At 43.8% G+C, this 20,754-nt stretch overlaps 1 protein-coding gene across 7 annotated transcripts in view; it reads right to left on the reverse strand.

The window, feature by feature from the left end:
• Macroh2a1 (macroH2A.1 histone) overlaps positions 1–6,334 on the reverse strand; it is a 62,684-nt gene extending 56,350 nt beyond the window's left edge. For 2 of the 7 annotated variants that reach the window (XM_020180933.2, XM_020180935.2), the window contains exon 1: positions 6,166–6,333. The gene's annotated coding sequence lies outside the window, so the exon portion shown is untranslated. Of the gene's footprint in view, positions 1–6,165 lie in introns of all 7 variants that reach the window. The other 5 variants (XM_020180936.2, XM_020180932.2, XM_074058819.1 and 2 more) reach the window with 3 other exon arrangements.
• Between the last annotated feature and the right edge of the window lie 14,420 nt (positions 6,335–20,754).

Genomic DNA, 20,754 nt, shown 5'->3' on the forward strand with positions numbered 1-20,754 from the left:
ACAAGTTCCTATGATTGGCCGTGCCTCTCTTCTGTGATTCTGACATCATCAATGCCAACCAAGGTTGTCATGAAAGGGAGAACACCATGGAGAGAACACATAGAGGTTTTTAGGGACAAGCCCTAATGTGGGGCCCACCACTACTGACCATGACCCCTTAACTAGAACTTGGTTACAAGGCCACAACTAAGTGCAAGGGAGGTTGGGAAATAAACTCATTTGCTCAGGGAAAAAAAAAAAAGAGGAAAGAGCCCATCTCTGTCATATGACAAACCAGTTTGAGAGCTGACCCTGAAGTCATGGTCTGAATGACCAGACAAGCCTGCAGGGCCCTGTTTGACCCATGTCCTAAATGACCTAAGGGACAGACAATTCTACGTCATAGATAAAGTGACTTCCCAGGCACTCAGCCTCTCTTCCAGGCACTGCTACACTAGGTAGCCAAACTGACAAATATGTGTCTGTCTTTCCTTGGCAGGTGTGCTGTCCAGGGCATCCCATTCACTAAACAAGGGCCTCGAACACTATGACAACATATAGACTGCAGCCAGTTGTCATTGTACAGGAGCTTAACTACCCCTGTGCTCTTATTAGCCTATGCCATGGAAATTCTGCATTGATCCTGAGGGACCATTGTGGTTGTTATCCCTGTGCTGTTTTGGATATGGTTGAGTGTCCCCCAAGGTTTCATGTGCTGAAATTAATCCCCATTCTTAGGTGTTGAGGGAATAGAAACTTAAAATCTGACTATGGTGTTTAAGATGGGGCCTTTGGAAAGTGATTAGGATTAGGTAAGCTCATGGGTGGAGCCCCCCATGATTGAATACTGTATATAGAGGAGACTCATACACACAGGTACAATCCCTGTCTCTTGCCATGTGATGTTCTGTTACCACCTCAGGACCCTGCTAGCAAGGAGGCCAATACCAGATGTGGCTCCTTGACCTGTACCTCCAGAACCATGAGCCAAAACAAAGCTCTTTTCTTTATGAAATAGCCTGCCTCCAGTATTTTCTCATAGTAACAGAAAACGAGATAAGTATACTCTGCAACTCCTCCAACTATAACCATGAACTTGCTTGGAGAAACTCAAGGCTTACCCAAAGACCAACTTGGAGAGATGAGAAGCCAGTCTCTGATCACAGAGCACTCAACAACTGAGAGGTGCAGGCAGAACACAATCTGCCCTCATAGCACAGGGTAAATCAGAAGGTGAGGATCCCACAGACAGTATGGATGTGAGAACGAGATGCTTTCTACTACTAGGAGGGTACCAGGGACAAGGCACAAAAGTACCATGGAGATCCAGCCATGCCCTCCTCCTCCTCACCACATGCAGCTCACTCACTTTGAAACATCCTTCCCAGACCTATATGCAGTTGTCTTACCTGGGGACCTAGGGGACTCAGCACCTCTCTGGTGAAGCAGACCCGTCAAGGAGCTTCCCTCTGCATTGCTGCTGTGCCTTCTGTCCCTGTCACCCTCTAGTCTGGGGCAGCTGAATACACAGATTCCAGCCTTATGCACAAGGCTCCACTGACTCCCCAACCTCCTATTTCCAGCACCCACAGCGCCCTAGGCTGAATCACTTCCAGTTTCCCCAGTGGATGTGCAGGTGCAACCTCCAGGACTCAACTGAAAAATGCCTTGTAATTTCCCACTGCCCACCCCTATTCTTCAATGCTGTCAGGAACTTTTCTCAGTTATATGTGCCGCAAATGCAGTTTCCAGCCCTTCCTTCCAACCTGTTTGCCACTCTAGATTCAATTTATATATTATAAAGCCAGCTGTTACATTGACTCATCATTGCCTGTTGATTTATATGTCTTGATGGCTTCGACCAATTTGCTTTGCTCACCACCGTATCTCCAAGCACCCATACCCTGACTGATACCTGGTAGACACTCTTGTTGATTAGTTGGCATTTACAGTGGATAGGGTCCCTCGACAAAGAAATGGGCAGCATTTCCAAGGCCAAGGCTTCAGAGCCTTGAGGCTTCAGAGCCACCAGTCAGGAACCTTCTCTGTGAACATTCATGTACATACACTTGGTCAAATTGCCATAGGAACCCAGACACTCAAATGTTAGGGAACCTGTGGGACCACCATAAGGGTTCCCAGGAAGGGAACACTCCAATGCCGATAGCTGGATATGAAGCTGATGACTCTTGACAATTCTATGGCTCCATCAACGTCACGTTTTGCCACCACCTGTAAAGACACTGGCCTTTGTTGACACAATAACAGAAAAAGCCCTTAAACAGTCAGTGCATTCATGAAACCACTGGAGTGATCAATCCTGAAGTCTTTTATTATTTAAGCAATGAACACATGTATATTGATCCTAAATGAAATACTGATTAGAGCTTCTGGGAGCTGCATCAGAGAGCATAAGCCCCAGCCTCCAGGACCAGGGAATCTGTATCATCAGTGCTAAAATCACTGCTAGTGATTTCAGAACAAGGGAGGGCTGCCCCCTCGTTCCCCGCAGCTGGATAAATGCACCAGATCTACACACATGTCACCTTGCCATCAACTCCAATCAAGAAGGCAAACCTGACTTATTCTGAAGGGGAGGACACTAATTCTGTTTGCAGTATTCTTTTCTGTTTACTTCTATCATGCCAAATGATTAACAGTGGCACTGCTGCCATGTCCCCAGAGGCTCACAGATACACTACACAACCATTGCTCACAGAGCTGGGGTTCACAAGCTGCAATCTGATTGGCTAGAAACAGATCTGTTCTTGTACTCTAACCAATCAGGAGAAACGTCTCTCTCCATTCATTAAACACTAAATCATAAGATGAGCCTGATGGTTTAAAGATCCATGCTCAGTGAACAGAGGAACTGCAAACAGAAGAGGCAGACCAACTGAGACAGAAAATAAATCCTAAGCCCTGCTTTGTTCTAGCACATGTATCTTGTTCATGCATTAGGTTTTCGTGGCGGGAAAAAGAAAAATCCAAACGTAAGTGTCATTCAGCACAAGCAGGAAACAGTTTGTTGTGGGAAGCCACAACAAATGAAATTTTACCTCTGCAGATCCACCCATGGTGGGCTTCCTGGGCTGAACTGAAAGGATCTACACTGCATCTTAACAGCAATTCCCTCTCTCTGCTTCACAAGGAAACTCTCCCACTTACTTCCTCTCCCTCTTAAGGGCTGTGCTGAACTTGAAGATAACCACCGAGGGAAAGCCAGCAAGAGAAAAGTTGAAATGGGAGATTCAGAAAGGAGGATCCTGGTCAGGCTTAACATCTGCAAGTCACTCAGTATTTGCTGAATAGAGGAAGAGTTCCTAATGAGAATAAAAGAACAGACAGGCAGTGTAGCCTGTAATCCCAACTACTTGGGAGGCAGAGGTAGGAGGATTGTGGTCCAAGGCCAGGCCAGCAAAAGCAGGAGATCCTGTCTGAGAAAAAAAAAAAAGAAGAAAGCAAAAAGGACTGGGGGCTTGCCTCAAGTGGTAGAGCCAAGTTTAAACCCCAGTACCACCAAAAAAAGAAAAGAGAAAGAAGCAAAGTGAGAGAAAGAGAGAGGAAAGGACACCTTATCACATCTGTCTCCTGCTCAGAACTCTTCAGCAGCTCCTTGGTGCTCTTAAGTGTGGTCCTGATCAGGATCCTCTGTGGTTTGGCCCATTTGTCCCTTAGCCTTACCTGACCCTAGGATTCTGCCATCCTGAGCCTCTGGCAGTTCCCCACAGGCTCTCTATTATTGTCTCCTAAGATCTGTGGCTCCCCAGACCTCAAATACTTGTTCCTACTGTCCTCCTTTCCATGCCAAATAAGTGCTCAGTCCCTGCTAGGTTACTGTTCCTCCTGGAGGCTCCTATGGCCTCCTGCACTGACCTTCTTTCTAACAGCCACATGCCTGTCTTCTCTTCCTAAGGTCAGTTCTCCAGGGCAGGCCCTGGGCATTTCTTGATCATGGCTATGGACTCACCGCCTGAACTAGAGCAGATGCTCAGGAAATATTTGTTGAAAGATTGCAAGACACCAGTCAGGCAGGACTGATCGCAGCAAACAAGCCATACAAGTCTTTGCAATAAAGAGCTGACCCATTCAGGCTCCCTCGGAAGAGCTGAGGCAGGGCCCCAGTGACCCTCTAAACCTACAGAATTAGGGAGGAACTCACAGGACAGGTATGGGCCCCACATACTTCTACCTCTCCCCAGTTCATGTTCCAAAAATGGGGCCCATAACTAATCCTTAAGGACACTTGAATAACCAGAGGCTGCTGCAATTTTGCTGAATGCCATATAGGGACTCTTGCTGGGTTGTTCAGTATATGCTTTTATTTAAATAAATTTAAGTGACTTGGCGTAGAATTAGCTCTGAAGGTATTTAGAGGCAGGTCCCAAAATACACGTACCCCAAGCCTGTCAATGGGGGAAGGAATGAAGAGGGATCACCAGAAGTTACACTGTTTCCAGGACCAGAGAAAATGGCAGGCCCAGCTGCACTACTTCCTGACCCTGGCCCATTTGGTAAAAAAGCAGGCCAGTGGCTCCATTGTGTATGAATTTTTAAAGTTTAGTAAAATGTGAGCTCTCCCTGCCTCATCTGAAATTGGGCCCTGCTCTAAATAATTTTGATTACACTGCCCACCCCCCCTCACGCTTTACCTAGGGGTCAGTATTAACAGTAGTAACGAATCAAAACCAAAGAACACACTGGAGAGGTGTCCCTCTCTCCTTACAAAACTACAAGGGGGAGGAGAATTTGATGTCAGAGTTTTGTTATTTTTAAGAAAAATTAAGTTGGAAAACAGATTCATTCTCATGACAGTCTGTGCAAAGCTGTTGCTAATGCCCAACTTTGGTCAACTTGGTACAAAACATATTAATTCCAGCTTGGGAGTGTAAGGTATCCATTTCAGACTTAATGACACCTGACAGCAGAGCAGGACCCTAAAGTAACCTCCAGTAGGTGGCAGGTAGGTTAGACAGATTCTACCTAATTTGCAACTTAAGTCTCTGACTCAAACCTAAAGCTGTTCAAAACCTGCCTGGAGAGGGGAGCTTCTGAACAAAGCACTTCCTCCCCTTTAACCGAAAAACCTCAAACCACAAAGGTGCTAGAAAAGAGGGAAGCTAGCGGGGTGCCCTTCTAATTGTCTATTCTTCTGCGCTGTTTATTGGATCATTAAAATCTTACAAGGACTTCATGGTAATTGAACTGAAGGTCTCTCTCGGCTTGTTTCTACAGAAGTCACTCACTTTCAAACTCAGAAACATTTCCCCTAAAATTTTGTCTAAAAGAACCTTTCAAGCAATCTCTTGAGCAGCAATATGAATGATCAGTGGTCCCTGCAGGAATGGGGATGGGGCGCACCATCTAGCACACCTGTTGTCAGGTGACACAACCAGCAGCATCCTGCGCTCTCCATCTCCACCCCAACCCACCCCACCCTCAGCAAGTCCCTTCCCGGCTGGCCTCCTCCACGCCAGGAGCCTACAGCCTTCCCGAGTCACCTTTTAAAAATACACCTCCCCACCACAAAGCAAACAAAAGGCGAGGAGAGTCGCGGGGATTCTCGTGGCCACTCTCCCGCGCACCCCTAGCCGGCCCCGACCCCCAGCCCCAGCCTTGGCTTGGGGCCCGCGGGTAGCCCCCCAACCCCCCGCCGTAGCCTGCCCATAGAGTCCGAGCAGCCGGCTCCACCAGGGCCCCCTGGGGGTTCGGGCCTGACTTATTGTGGCGGACGGGCGGGCGCCAGACCAAGTACAACTCCGCACACGATGGCTCCGGACGCCCGGGCCCAAGCTGACCCGCCAGCGCCCCCGGGCCTCCCGCGTCCTCGGGCCCAGCCCCGGCAGGGTGGCCGGGGAGGGGCCAGGATGGTCTCCTTCCCACAAAAGCTCTCGGACGCAGGCAGCGGGTGCGTTTCGGAGAGAAGTTCGTTTCCGGGTTTGCTTTTTGAACAAAACCAATGGAACTCCCGCGCGGCCCGGGCTGGCAGGGCCTGCACGGGCGTCTGGCGAAGCGAGGCCGGGCGTGGGCCGCTCGGCGTCCAGCGGCCCGAGCTCAGCCGAGCACCGCCCCGGTGCGCCATGGCCAGCCACTCCCGGGCACGGCGGCGGGAAGGCGCGCGGCGACCGGCCCCGAGCGAGCGGCGGGGACCCGGCTCGCGGGGGACGAGGCCCGCGCGGCACTTACGCGGCGGCTCGGCGGCGGCGGCGGCGGCAGCAGCAGCAAGGTGTCCGGCCTGAGCCCTCTCGGCCGCTCGCGCCCTTTCTCTCCGCGCTCCTGCTGGCCCGCCGGCCCGCCCGCCCGCCTTCTCGCTTCCCGCCCGCGCGCCCCGCGCTCGCCCCCTCCGCCCGGCTCCGCTGCCGAGTGAACTGGAACCAGTCGCCGCGGCCCCGGGATTCCCACAATGCACAGCGCCCCGCTCGTCACATCCCATCCCGTCCCCGCGCGTCCGGCCACCCCTCCCTGCGCCACCGGGCGCCCCGGCCTTGACCCGGCCCCTGGACGTCAGCAGTCCTCCCCGTCCCCCGCTGCACCCAGGCCCTGGTGCCTGGCCCTCTGCCATGGCATCCGTCTACACGTGGGTACGTGAGGTCGTGGGGCGCCCTGGACTGCGTCCTTGCAAAGGGTCAGCCCCCCTCCCTCCCCCGGCCGGGAGAGGCGGTTCTCCAGGGAACATCCCAGCCTGTGTTTCCAGTGAGCACTTACGGCGGGCCTGGCCGTGAACTCGGGTCTTTCGCTGCCGGGTCCCTACCTAATAACCTCATCAGCACAGGGAGGGGGCGGGGGCGCAATTGCTGCGTCCAGCGATCACTTTCAACCCCCCAGTCAGAGCAAACTTCCCGCGCTGTCTTCAGACACACACCATCCTCAAGCCCTTGTCTACCCCCAAACCAACTACTGCATCCCCCTCCCCAGCGCCTTGCGTGGCCGGGGGAGGGGGGCGGTTTCTTCACAGTCAAATCCGCACGCCCCAAAGTCTGATCTTGCTTTGCGCGTGGAAGCACTTTGCAACTTCAATTCGGCGAACGTTTGTTGGCTACTGGCCCCAAGTTGGAATTTATGAATATAAGCAGTGAATCTTTATCACTCGTAAAAAAACAAAAACAAAAACAAAACAACAACAACAAAAAACCAGGGCAATCAAAGGGCCATGTCAAAGCCCCTCTACCTGTTCCTAAATTGATTTTTCTCCTGAAGGCATTAGTGCCCCATCCCGGGTGTTTCAATAGGGACCTTCCCTGTTTTCCTCTGCCTCCCTAGTGTGGAGACCAAAGGCATCTCTCCACGCAGCTGTGAAGTTATTTTGGATAATAATACACATTCCTGGGGGCGGCTGTGAAGTTTAATGGACCACTGCCTGGGGATATTATAGAGGTAACTGAAGACATCCCCAGTCCCCAGGCTGCACTGGAATAGGGTCCTAGTCACTTGTTCCCTCTACCTTGATGCTCTTTGCATTGTACTTGAGAAGTCTACAAAGCACTGTCCAACACATGCCATTCATGTATTCGTTATTTCAATTAAACACTGAGAACATAGTTTGTGCCATGTATCAATTTGGGTGCTGGAAATGAAACAGTGAACAGAAGAGGCAAAAATTTCTGTCCTCCTGGAGTTTGCAGTTTATTGGGGGGGGGAGGGAAGAAACAAAGGATATGGTGTAAATGCTGTGGAAAAAATAAGGCAGGGAAGGGTCATAGGATGTGTGAGATTTCAAGTTTAAGAGAAGGTCTCCCTGAGAAGGAAACATTTGACCAGAGACCTGAAGGAGTTGAAGAAGCAAGTCATGTGGTAATCTGGAGAAGGAGTGTTCCAAGTGTGAGGTCCAGAACGTGCAAAGGCAGGAGCCTGTCCAAAATCAAGGCACAGAGTGTGAGGTTAGAGTGGAATAAATAAAGGGGAAATGTATTAGTCAGACTTTCTGTCACTGTGACAAATGCCTGAGAGAAACAACTCAGGGGAGGAAGGATTTGTTTTTGGCTAAAAACAAAGGATTTTTCTGAAAAAAAGGTTTCAGAAATTTCAGTGGATAGTCTTAGGCTCTGTTGATTCTGTGCCTGTAGGCAGAGGCTACTTACCTCATTGTTGACAGCGAGAGAGAGCCAGAGAGCGAGAGCGAGAGCGAGAGCGAGAGAGAGAGAGAGAGAGAGAGAGAGAGAGAGAGAGAGAGAATATGAGGGAATGGGAATGAGGCCTTGGACAAGGTACAGCCCCCAATGACCTGCTTTCTCTAGCTAGTCCCGCCTCCTAAAGTACCCAGAACCTCCTTTGGGGACCAAGCCTTCAACAGTGAGTCCATGAGGGACATTTTATATTCAAACAATTACATTTTCTTCCTGGACCCTAAGGTTCATGTCCATTTCACAATGCAAAACACATTCAGTCCATCTCCAAGAGTCCCCATAGTCTTCCCCCACCTCCTAGTCCTGGGGATGGAACCCAGGGCCTTGGGCATGCTAAGCAAGTACTCTACTACTTGAGCTATGCCCCCAGCCCCATTTCTGGGGAGGGGACAGAGTCTTGCTAACTTTGCTCAGGCTGGAATCAAATTTGAGATCCTCCTACTTCCACTTCCCAAGTGGCTGTAATTATAAGTACATGCTGTTATGCCCAACTCCCATAATCTTAATAGCTCCAATATTATTTTGAAGTTCAAATGCAGAACTCTTGCGTCTTAGGCAAACTCTTAACTGTAAGCCCATATACAATTTTTTCCCTTTTCTTTTATTATTCATATGTGCATACAAGGCTTGGTTCATTTCTCCCCCCTGTCCCCACCCCCTCCCTTACCACCCTCTTCCCCCCCCAATACCCAGCAGAAACTATTTTGCCCTTATTTCTAATTTTGTTGTAGAGAGAGTATAAGCAATAACAGGAAGGGACAAGGGTTTTTGCTGGTTGAGATAAGGATAGCTATACAGGGCATTGACTCACATTGATTTCCTGTGCGTGGGTGTTACCTTCTAGGTTAATTCTTCTTGATCTAACCTTTTCTCTAGTACCTGTTCCCCTTTTCCTATTGGCCTCAGTTGCTTTTAAGGTATCTGCTTTAATTTCTCTGCGTTAAGGGCAACAAATGCTAGCTAGTTTTTTAGGTGTCTTACCTATCCTCACCCCTTCCTTGTGTGCTTTCGCTTTTATCATGTGCTCATAGTCCAATCCCCTTGTTGTGCTTGCCCTTGATCTAATGTCCACATATGAGGGAGAACATACGATTTTTGGTCTTTTGGGCCAGGCTAACCTCACTCAGAATGATGTTCTCCAATTCCATCCATTTACCAGTGAATGATAACATTTCGTTCTTCTTCAAGGCTGCATAAAATTCCATTGTGTATAGATACCACATTTTCTTAATCCATTCGTCAGTGGTAGGGCATCTTGGCTGTTTCCATAACTTGGCTATTGTGAATAGTCTTAGGCAAACTCTTAACTGTAAGCCCATATACAATTTTAAAAGCAAGTTACATACTTCCAACATACAATGGTAAAGAGTAAGTAAATATTCCCATTCCAAAAAGGTTAAAGAGGAGGAATAGAACCAAAGCAAGACTGAAGCCCAGCAGGGCAAACATTAAATCCTGTAGCTCCATGTCCACTGCCAGGGTACATGGTGGTATAATGTAAGCTCAAGGGGCTGGCCTTACCCTTTCAGCTGTGCTCATTGCCTGTGACTTTTCTTGGCAAAAGTTCTACACTCCTGACATCTCCAGCATCCCAGGAGCTCCATTGCAGCTTAGGGTTCACCGACAACTATACACATTGCCCTCTTAGAGACTGTCTGCATGGACTCTGACCCTGTTAAGCACTGCCTGGCCTCTCAGACTTTCCCTTGAAATCTGATAGATGCTTCCATGACCCCAAAACTCTTGCATTCTGCATGCATGCAAAGCCAGCATCACACGGACAATTCCAAGGACTGCTGCTAGCTAAAGCAGTAGATAGGTCCCTTTGGATCACAGCCTCACTGGCTTCTGAGTTCCAAGGCAGCTGAGCATAGTAAAATGAATCCTGGGAAAACAACTTCTTAGGTAGCCCTGTGCCAGCAAGGTGCTCAGAGGTGCTCTCTTCTCAAGGGAGTCTTTCAAATGAATCTTATTCTTTCAAACCTTGATCCTGCAATGGATGAGGTCTGGCAAATTCTTGAGATGCTCTCAGGGCATCTTTCCTATTGCAAAGTACATGACTTCCCTTTGATAGTCTTAGTCTCTTCAGACGCCATGCATTCCTCAGTCCCAACTTTGCACTGGCTTTTCTGAGCAAACTACAAAATTTTCAGATCTTTCTACCCTGCTTTTTGTTCCTGATTCTCATTAGAAACTGGCTAACAGCAGCCAGTAATACTGCATATCACAGCCTGAATGTTTGACCACTTTGAAACCTGCTTCACCAGATTAATTAGCCTGTCACCTAATTAAACACAGCCTCCCACAAAGTCTCAGGACACAGACAAAATGTCAACAAGTTCTTTGCCAGAATATAACACAGATGGCCTCTAGTCCAATTCTCAGTGGCATCCTTATATTGTCTGAAACCTCATTAGAACAGTCACTATTGTCCACATTCCTAGTGGCATTCTGATCTTCTGGACTCCCATCAGAACTTTCCATAAAGTTCCACTTACAGCATTCTTGGGGTTTCTCTAACCCACATCTCCAAACTTTTCCAAATTGCTCCCACAAGCCAGTTCCAAAGGCTTCTGAACCACATGGTCAGGTAGTCACAGCAATGAACTTTCTGTGTTAATCAGACTTTCTCATTGCTGTGACAAATACCTGAAAGAAGCAACTTAGAGGAAGAGAGATTTATTTTGCCTCACAGTTTCAAAGGTCCATCAGGGCAGAAAGAATGTGATGGAGCACAGTAATTTAATCATGGCAGCCAGGAAGCAGAGAGACAGAAAGCCTGAGCTTGTTGCTTTCTCCTCCCTCCTTTATTCCATTTGATGCCACCCATAGTCAAGGCAGATCTTCCCTGCCCTTAGAAGTGTACCTTACTAATCTTCCAGGTACTTCTTAATCCAATCAAGTTGACAATCAAGATTAAGCATCCCAGGAAAGAAATAAGATAAAGGCAGACAAATGATGATGCTTCAGTTCCCCAAACAAAGCCTTAAGGATGTGCGAGTATTCCTTAAGGAAGATATATCAGGGAAGGGGTGAAGCCAATCCCACTTGTTGTTCTATCCATTTCTGGGTCCTTGGGCAGGCACCCTCAGTTCTGCAGGGGCCTCCAGGTGAGGTTAGAGGCTATACTTCTTAAGAGTTGATTGTGTGCCCTCCCTATCCTTGTGCCCCTCCTAAGTATGCCATTCTCAAAGAATACAGTTGGACTCTTGTCCCTGGGAGCTGTTCAATGCAGCAGTCCTGTTCTCTCTCTCTTAGGAAGGCCACTTAGCTGCTTCTCTGCTTTTTAAAGAATTTTTTTGCCTGTTTTCATGATAAATACATATTTACCATGACAAACTAAAAAAAAAAAATGCTCAAAAGCTTAAAAAAAATTACCCTAAACATGGGCTAGAAGAGGACGTTCCCCTTGGAACAGTGCAGGAAGCAGCCACTGAGTTTATATGGGCCTTCCAAATCTGCTTCATATTAAACATGCATTGGTTTCTACTCTATTTTGGCTCTCACCACCTGCTTCTTAAACTTAATGGTCCTTTATGAGCATTTTATCAGGTAGTTATTCTACAACAACAGCTCTCAACTATGTGGATTCAGAACTCCCTCACTCTCTTAAAAATTATTAAAGACTCTGAAGAGCTTTGGTTTATGTGGGTAATATCTATCGATATTTGCTCTAGTAAGGTCTAGGGACATAGATCAGAGGTAGACGAATACTTGTCTAACGTGTACGAGGTCTTTGCTTCACTTCCCAGCACAGCCAAAAAAAATGGTCTATTAGAATCTAATACCGAGAAAAATACACTTTATTCATTTTAAAATGTTAACTGTAAGCAAGTTATTTGTTAACCTAATGTACTTTTATGAAAAAAATAAGTATATTTTCCAAATAAAACAATTAATGGGAAGGGTGGCCTTGTCTCACAGTTTTGCCCTTCCCTTTAATGAATAGATACAGATTCTTACATCTCCTACATTCTATCGATTGCTATATGTTGTTCTATTTGAAATGCATGAAAAAAACCCAGCCTTGTGCAGATATATATTTGGAACAGAGAATTTTGATAGCCTCTTCAGATAATTACAGATGCTTTTCTTTGATAGTACACCAAAATTCAAGAAGAAATAGTTTCTTAAAAGTCATCTGCAATGTGAACTCTAAAAGCAATCAGTTACATTGAAATCCATTGGTCTTAGAACCTGTGTGTGTGTTACTAGGGACTGAACTCAGGACCTCACTTGAGCCATACCTCCAATCCTTTTGTTTTTGACATATAGTCTGGCTAACTTTTTCTGGGCCAGCATTGGACTTGAGATTCTCCTGCCTCTGCTTCTGAGCACTAGGATACAGGCATGCACCACTATGCTTGGCCCATTGGTCTTATTTTTTGAATGGACCCTTTTGCTATGCAGGATTTGGTAAAAATCCATACACTGGTCATTAGGAAAACATGAGTTCCCGGATCATGCAGGACTTCCTGTGTAAACAGTTCACTGAGAGATACTGAAAATCCACATCCATTAATATCACCACTGATCTTGTCTGAAGGTTTTTTAGTATTGGGAAGTTGTCACTATTCAAGTTGTCACAGTTCACTCACACAAGTGCTTTTCCTTACTTTATACACATTTCCCACTTAGACACATAGAATTTTTTTAACTGTGTCCTCAAGGACACTTTGAAACTGTCTCTTTTTTTTTTGTCTGTGAGTGTTTGGAAATAAAGAATAAATCATTATTAGTACAGTTTGATACCATTGTTGATCGTTGCTAAGTCACCAGCAGTCTTGCTGACTATTATTTTTGTACCATGTATGAAAAGATCAATGATGAAAAGGTTTAGTAATTTTGTGAGAATAGTTTTGACTTTTCAGATCCCTGGAAAGTGTTGAGAGCCACTGCTCCACACTATCCTAGAGGAGGGCCATGGTTTATTTAATTAGTTCATTGCTCCCTCCTCTTTCTCTCCCTCCCTCTTTCACCCTTTCCCATTTCTCCATTTGATTCTTAGATCATCAAAGGTCTAAACATTTGAGTTGGGGTAGTGGGTGGTGGGGAAACCAAAGATGCTCAGCTCTGCCCATGGGTCAAACATTCCCCGACTTCCCTGAAGAGTCCTTTGGCCACCTGGGTTAGATCCTTTAAGCTGGGATCTCTGACCCATGGATTTTTCTCCTAAGAACGTATCCCTAATGGTCAGATGTGCACAAGGCGTATCTCTAAGGCTGTTCACCACATCTTGCTTTCTCTTGGCCTCATGTGTGGAAGGAAAGGGAGTGGGTCTCCAGTGAGTTATTACTGTTTGATAAACACACATCAAACCAAGAGAACTCAGAGAGAGAGAGAGAGAGAGAGAGAGAGAGAGAGAGAGAGAGAGAGGAGAGAGATTAACTGGAGGAATCCCAGCAAGGAAGTCAGGCAAACCTCTTGTGCTTTGTCCCTTGCTGTGCATATCCCTGTGCATATTTTTGTCTTCCAAAACTGACATGCTCCATTCCACCCAGATACATTCACCTTCTTCCCACTGGATGACCCCAGACAGAACTTCTCTGCTTCTCTTTCTTTCATCCCCAAATGGCAGGGACAGCTGACATTGTCTCTGCTCTTCTAAGCCTCTCTCCCCCTCCTGTGTTTGTCAAGCGGTTGTTTAGAGAAGTGCTGATGAGTGCTTACCCTTAATGGGGAATAACAAAGGGGCCAGGTAAGCCACCCTGTATGTGTACTGGTTGGGGGGTGGTGGCTGTATTAACTCTTTTATTGCTTAGAGTCTCCTTGAGATTTAAATGTTGTTTTACCCCCATGAGGTTAGAACTGGGTTGAAAATACAGCTTGAAGGCTTCAGGCCACCTTCAGAGCAGCAGTACTCAAGATTCTTCCATGAATTCTGTGGCTCAAAACTACTATCACAATAACACAAAAACCTTATTTGCCATTTTCACTGTGCTGATATTTGTACTGGGGATCCAAAAATAATGGCGAATAAAGTGTTGGCACCTTAGCAAGAATCAAGGACGTGGCCCCAAAGTCACAGGATTCTTCAACTCAGCTCTCTCTCTCTCTCTCTCTCTCTCTTTCTGACACAAACACACACACACACATAGACACAGACCTAATTTTATTTAAGAGCTAAGAATGTCCTTAATTTAAATTCAGAAAAATTTAAAAGTTTATATCTCCCTTCCTAGTATGCACAATCTTTTCTGATGAGACAGGTGACATGATCAATTAATATGACTCTTTGACATTATATAATAAAGTCTATCACATTTGGAAGATTTGCATAACTTTTTTCCAAATAATGAATGTATGATGTCATAAAATCATGCAGGGGTGAAAAAATCCATTTGAAGTCAAGATATACCAATGGATTTAATGTCACAGAGCATGAAAAGTTAATGACCTGTAGTTTTTAGAGACTACAGAAAGAACAACTAACCTTTAACAACCGGCCACATGTTAAGTTATGGTATAGAGTCACTGAACAATGTCTATAATCATCTGAAAAAATTATGATAATACTCCTCCCTCAACCACATTAAAAATACAAACAGAACTTTTGTATGAAAATAAAAGAGTCAAAAATCAAATTGGTCACATATGAGAGGGGGAGGGTAAAAGAAGGAAGTTAAGAAGGTGAATATGGTTGGTGTACTCTCTATACAAGAATGAATGTAGAATATTTTAGATCCATCAATACCACCATAAGAAGGGGACTAAGGTAGAAAGAAGAAAAATGGAGGAGATGAACCATTTCAGGTTCTAATACATATATACATGGACATGTCACAAGGAAACTCCCTGTGTGTAGCTATCTTAAACAAACAAAAATGTCATTTTTTTTCTTTTACAAAATTGGAGAACAGGAGAGCAGAACAGGTCTTGCCTGGGGTGGGGGGGTTGGTACGAGTGGGAGAAGGGAGGAAGTGGGGAAAGGGTGTAGGAGGATGAATATGGTGCAAATACTGTGTACACATGTATGTAAATGGAAAATGAGACCTGTTGAAACTATTCCAGGAATGGAGGGGGCAAGGGGGACGAAGGAGAATGGTCAAGGGGCTGAATTTGATATGATATATTTGATATATGGTAAGAACTTTTGTAGATGCCACCATGTACTCCCAATGAGCACAACAATAAAAAAAAGAGGAAAAAATTAATACTTAAAAAAATCAAATGGGGAGAAAATATTGGTAAAATGTAGCACACATTAAACACTATTTTCCCTGTCTTAGTCTGCTCAGGCTACCATAAACTAGGTGGGTTAACAATAGAAATTAATTTTCTCACAGTTTGGGGGGATAGACGGTTGAAGGTCAAGGTTCTAGCAGGGTCCAGGTCCTGGCAAGGGCTCTCTTCCAGTGGCTTTGTCTTCACATGGCCTTTGTTCCATCAATATGAATATGATGAGAAGAATGTCTTCTGGTATCTATTCTTGTAAGGGCACTAATCTTATCAGATTAGGGCCCCACCCTCATGGCTTCATTTAACCTTAATTACCTCCAAATGGCACCATTTCCAAATGTAGCCACATTGTGGGTTAGAACGTCAACATATGAATGTAGGGGAAATAGATTCAGTTCACAGAAGTCCCTAGTATATAGTTTGTTGTCTAAAACTTTTGAAAATTGAGGGGAAAAGAATTTAAAATGCTGTTGAAAGATGCACAAAAATATGAATAATCAGCAGGAAGATACATGAAAATAGAACTGAAGATATGAAAAGATGCTTGACTTTGCTCTCAAGAGAAGCGCAACTTTAACTATACCTAGAAACTATTTTTTACTTACCAGACTGACAGAAGTTCAAAGGCTTGAAACTACTATGTTGGGAACTCTGTAGGAAACAGGTGCTCGCTTGTTCTCTTCATACATTATTGAGGAATACAAACTTCTGGCCCAGGGTGCATGCAGTGATCCCAGCAGTAGGGAGGAGAGGCCAGCCTGCTTCATAGAAATACCCTGCCTCAAAAGAAAAAAAAAACAAAAAACCCCAATCAACAAGCAATGATAGTAACTATAGGAGCCTCTTCACCTCTGTGGAGAGAAATTTGGCGATGCTCTACATTTACCCATAAGCAAATCTGCTCTTAGAATTTATCCTGAAAATAATCAATAATGTAAACTGCACACACACAAGATTAACTTATCACCTTATTGATTATAATTGTGAAACACTGTTAACTACTTAAATGTACAAGTATTGGAAGCTGGTTGGATAATCTATGATACATGGACAAAATGAATACAATGTGCTGTGAAATAAAAAGGATGATGAAGATTTCTATGAATGGATATGGAATGAGTTCTAGGAGATATTAAGTGAGAAAAGCAAAATGCATGTAAGTATGTAGTATACTATGTTTTGTGTAAGAAAGAAGAAAAAACAGTAAATTACACATATATTTTTGCTTATAAATGTACAGTAAAACAGGATGGATGAACTATAAAACACTGAAGGTACTTACCTACAAGGAGAAAATAAGGGAGAGTGATACTTCTCTGAGTACACTTTTTTTGCATATTTTTGGAAGTACATTGATGTTCTAATATTGCATCTGTGACAATGGGCAGGGAGACAATTCTTAAATCGGAAAGCAATATAAATCTGATGAACCCAATTATATTTCAAGTGAATAGCATAATCCCTCTGAAGAGAAGAGAAAGAAATAATTCAAGTAATTTATGGACTTAGTATTGATTTGCTAAACCTGTGGCAGGGAAGTGGGTTGAGAAGAACTACAAAAATCCTGAGCTATTTTTATTGAGTTTAGTTTTTATGGTGATCTGGGAAAATCAATTTTGAACAATTTTAAATGTTGTTTGGGTTTATGTGTGTGTGTGTGTGTGTGTGTGTGGTACTAGGGTTTGAATTCAGGGCCTCATGCTTGCTAGGCCTCAGATGCTTTACCACTTGAGCCATTTCACCAGCCCAACTTTGAACAATTTTAAGGCTTTTATTCATGGGGAGGAACTAGGGTTTGAACTCAGGGCCTCATGCTTGCTAGGAGGTGCTCTACCACTTGAGCCATTCTACCAGCCCAATTTTGAACAATTTTTTAAATGTGTTATATGTTGCAACCAATGAGTAAAAGTGTTGATATTATTGGGAGGCAGGGTCCTCACTGTGGAAGAAGAAGCCTAAAAATATCAAATGGAAGAAGACAAAATTCCATATAGTGTTGAATTGGAAAGGTAATGGTGTGAACTTATGATTTCTAAAATAGGTATATATGAATATGTATGTATATATGCTTATATATGTGGACATGTACACACATACACACACACACACATTCCTAGCTCTGCCTACTGTGAGGTTCAAGCAGGAGAAAAACACTTTTAGGAATAAGCACACTTAGCTCCCAGATCCTGGTTTCAAATACCATTGCCCACTAAAAGGAGCTAGGGCTCCTTGGAGAAATGGCTGATCCTAGACTTGTGTAGTTATTATAAAGATGAGCAAAGGACATCTTGTTTTGCCAGAGTAAGGGAGTAAGTACATACAAACACAAAATGATTAGGGGACATTCAAAGAACACTGGAGTCAGTTTGAAGAGAATCCTATAGGGAAAATCTGGGAGAGTAGGAGGATTTTATGAGTCCATACAGATAAAAAAAGACATATTTATATATGCATATGTATTTAGATATATATACATATCACATGCACATATACATGATGTGGGGGAGAAGGTCTGTTGCTGTAGTGAGATGCTGAGTGATGACTGGTAAATGTAGGGGAGCATTAGAGTTGGAAAATAACATTTTGCAGCCATAATAAAGATTGGTTTAGGTGAGATCATCAGTAGACATGGTTTCCTATTATTGCTGTGACAAATTACCACAAACTTAGTGGTTTAAAACAAAACATTTATTGACTTGACAGTCTAAGGAAAAATCTGTTTCCTTTCCAGATTTGTTTTAGGTGTGTCTGATACTTTGAGTGTAAAAAATACTAGAATTCCTAGCCAGATCAATAAGGCAAGAGGAAAGAAATAAAAGGGATTTGAATAAGGAAGGAAGAAGTCAAATTATCCCTATTTGCAGATGATATGACCCTATACATAAAAGATTCTAACTATCCCACCAAAAAACCTCCTAGATCTGATAATACTTTCAGCAATGTAACAGGATACAAAATCAACATACAAAAATCAGTATCTTCTCTGTATACCAACAATGAACAGGCTGAGAAAGAAATGAGAAAACCAGTCTATGTATAATAGCCTCAAAAACTTAAATACCAAACAAAGGAAGTGAAAGACCTTTATGATGAAAACTATAAAGCATCAAAGAAAGAAATTAAAGAAAACACTAAAAGACTGGAAGACCTCCCATGTTCATAGATTGGCAGAATTAATATCACGAAAGTGGCTATATTACCAAAGCAATCTACAGATTCAATTCAATGCCCAATCAAAGTCCCAATGTCATTCTTCACAGAAATAGAAAAATCAATCCTAAAATTTATCTGGAAGCATAAAAGACCACAAATAGCAAAAGTAATCCTGAGCAAAGAGAGCAAATCTGGAGGTATCACAATACTGGACTTCAAATTATACTTTGAGTCATTTTTTTTTCTTGCCCTATTGCACTGGCTAGAAACCTCCAGTTCAGTAATGGATGATAGTGATGATAGTTCTCTTGCTCCTAATTTTGTGGAAAGCTTTCAGCAGTTTACCATTAAGTATAATGTTGGTTATTACTTTTTATAAATATGGCTTGCCATTTTTGCTGTTACCTTGCCCATTTCTAATTTGCTAAAAGTTTTTTTAAAAAAATCATACATGGTTAGTGAATTTTATGTAATGCCTTTTCAGTAAATATTGAAGTGGTTAAGTGATTTTTTTCTTTCTTCTGTTAATATAGTGAATTTTACTGATTATCAATAGATCTGGTAGCCTGTGTTACCTGTTCTATTGATCAAAATATTTTCATGAGAGATACTGGCCTCTATTTCCTTTTTTATATAATTTTTCTAGTGTCAAGGTTATGCTAACTCACAAATGAGTTAAGATATATAAATTCTCCCTTCTTTTAAAAAGAGTTTATTCTTTTAGAGAAATGTTAGGTATATAGCAAAATTAAGAGGAAGGTACTGAGATTTCCCATATAGTTCCTGCCTCGCACACGCAGAGCCTCCCCCATTATCAACATCCCTCACCAGAGTGGTACGGGTGGTACAAACAATGATCTTACATTAATTGTCATTATCACCCGTAGATGAAGTTTCACTCTTGGTATACATTTTATGAGTCTGGACAAATGTCTAATGAATGATGTCTGTTATCATTATAGTTTCATATAAGTAGTTTTAGTGCTTTAGGAATCTGTGTTCTCTGCCTGTTTCTTGATCCCACCCCCCAATAATTGATGCCCACTGATGTCCTTCCTATCTCCAAAGATTTCCCTTTTCCAGAATGTCATATGTTGAAATCATACAGTATGAAGTCTTTTCAGATTGACTTCTTTCACTTCACATGCATTTTTGGTTCTTCCATGTCTTTTCATGACTTGCTTATTCAGATGACAGTGAGGATGTGGCTTTGACAAGCAGCCACTGGCCCACGCACCTGTGACCACTGTGGAACCAAAAACCCCAGCTGATCTGAGTCCCAGCTAGCTTCTTCTGGACAGCATGTGAGAAAGGGCTTCTTGCTTTTTTGTTTATTTTTATTTTTATAATCCAGATCTAGCTTCCAAGTGTCCTGAAGCATCCTTGCCACATCTGGACATGAAAGTGAGAGCTGGTGTTCAGGAGTCAGATTCCTGCTGCATTTGGAAAGAATGAGTAATGCATGCATCATTCATACTTTCTTTGTTTTTCTTTTCAGTAGTTGCTTGACCCAATGTCTTTGTGTCTGCATTAAATAAAATACACATTTCAGTAAGTCTACAGTGAATGACAATGCATTCTGGTAAGCGTCACATGTAGGCAGGGCCAACCTTCGTGGAAGAAGTTAAAAGAACATTCATAGTGGGTTTCTTATTGCCAATCTGTGAGTTACACTGAACACATCATTACATCACTTGCACAGGACACAGATTTGGTTAGGGGAAGGAGAACAAAGGGCTAGCTTCAATGTTGAGTTGATTACAACTTCTGAGGGATTTCACTGGTAGCCTAACAGTACAGTTTAGGCAAGGGAGGTCCAAACACTTTCTTGCTGCCTCTGTGTCATTTACCATCTACAGTGGGCAGTTTGGAGGATGGTCTTCTTCAGGTCAACATGATTATAGGATTGGGGCAATCCCATGGGAACAATCCCATGATTGTCCCATTGGGACAATCCTGAGGGAACACAGGGATTGGGACAGGGCTACCTTGTGCTGTTCCATGTTAGAGACACTGTGACACACAGTCAACAGGTCCTGCATTTGTCTCCTATCATCTGACATATTGCTTGATATAGCCATCCACTTTATTCTGGAAGTCCAACTTGTCTCTCAAACATGTCTACGGCTTTGATATTCATTGGATAATCAAATTCAAAGGATCAATAAATAGAGAGTTTTATTCCCCAATGACATCCTTCAACATTCTTCTGGGAGCTCAGCCAGGGCCATCAACAGAATACTCTTTCAGTAGCTTAAATGCAATTTCCCTGTCTCTGTGATGTTCAGGCCAGATCCTGGTCAAAAACTTTACGTTGGGA

This window comes from Castor canadensis, chromosome 16 (genome assembly GCF_047511655.1).
Source record: "Castor canadensis chromosome 16, mCasCan1.hap1v2, whole genome shotgun sequence".
In the NCBI taxonomy this organism is placed as follows: Eukaryota; Metazoa; Chordata; class Mammalia; order Rodentia; family Castoridae; genus Castor; species Castor canadensis.